The sequence below is a fragment of the Macrobrachium nipponense genome, chromosome 46 (genome assembly GCF_015104395.2).
Source record: "Macrobrachium nipponense isolate FS-2020 chromosome 46, ASM1510439v2, whole genome shotgun sequence".
Lineage (NCBI taxonomy): Eukaryota > Metazoa > Arthropoda > Malacostraca > Decapoda > Palaemonidae > Macrobrachium > Macrobrachium nipponense.
Genome location: NC_061106.1, coordinates 9443201 through 9444549, shown reverse-complemented (window position 1 = coordinate 9444549; position 1349 = coordinate 9443201).

The window sequence follows — 1349 nt, the reverse complement described above, 5'->3', positions numbered from 1 at the left end:
TGAGTAATTCTTAGGTTACCTCATGGGGCCCTTATTTCCCCCCTAAAAACCCATTGTATAGCTAATATTCTTCTGATATGATGAAGTATGAGTCAGACAGGAATAATCTAGTCCATCAGCAAAGAGACAGTGATTATCCAAATTCATTAACTTTGATAGCTTGCGTAGCTTGCATGGCTTTTCATACTAGGTAAGCTAAGAAAGTGCCAAATGAAGTTAGGACTATTCAAAAGGAAATAGTGCCAATATTTCCTTCGAAAATTTTCTTAATTCTGGGAATTTTGCACATGAAATAGCACATTTTAGCTAAGAATATGCTTGGAGCCAGCCAGAATTCTGGTATCGCTGGGTTTCGCTCTTTCACTCGTGTTAAGTATAACTGGGCAGGTTTTATTTTATTTCATTAGTTCCTCTTATTGAAAGATCCATTTCATTAACAAAAGGTAATCTCAGTCAACGTGAGCCCTGTAAGAATCGCGCTAATAAATATGACCCCTTCAACACAGTGATAATTGATAAAAATGTGATCAGTTGAGCATAAGGAAATTCTTTTCTATTTTTATTACATTCATATATGGAAATTTCCCCCTAAGCAGCGATTGTAAACAAATATGACCTTGAGAATTCGTCCTGTCAAGCACACGGTTGCCCCACCCAGTAACTAAGTACCAGGTGGATGAATCTTTTTTTCATAAAATTCATTTCCCCTTCTCCCACGTGGAAGGTTTATTAGGTAGCAAACACCCAAATTGCGTGCATGATAAGCATAACGCTTGTGCTTTGAGTGAGGAAAGCATTAAATAACCAAAATTATTTCTGTGTTCCTGAAGCTGTAGCTTCTACTTTTCCCATTATCATTTATCTTTTGGAAAGTTTGCGAATCTATCGTGCCAGCTAGATGTCTCTTAGCATACACTCACCTTAAAAAGCTTATGTTAAGTCCTCATGACTACTAATCCTGCATTCTCGTGACAATCAATTCCATGTTCTCATGACTATTAATTCTAAGTCCTTGTGACTATTAATTCCATGTTCTCGTGATGATCAATTCGCATCTTCGTGACTATTAATTCCAAAAGTCCCTAAGGATATCAATTCAGAAGACTATCCATTCAAAGTCCTGTAGGGATATCAATTACAAAATCCTTGTGACTATCCATTCAAGGTCCTTTAGGGACGTCAATTCCAAAGTCCTTGTGACTATCAATTTGCAAAGTCCTCGTGACTATCAGTTCCACAAGTCCTTTAGGGATGTCAGTTCAAGTCTTCATGACTACCCATTCCAACAGTCCTTAAAGGACCCAATTCCGGTCTTCATGACTACCACTTCTAAAATCCTTTAGGGACAT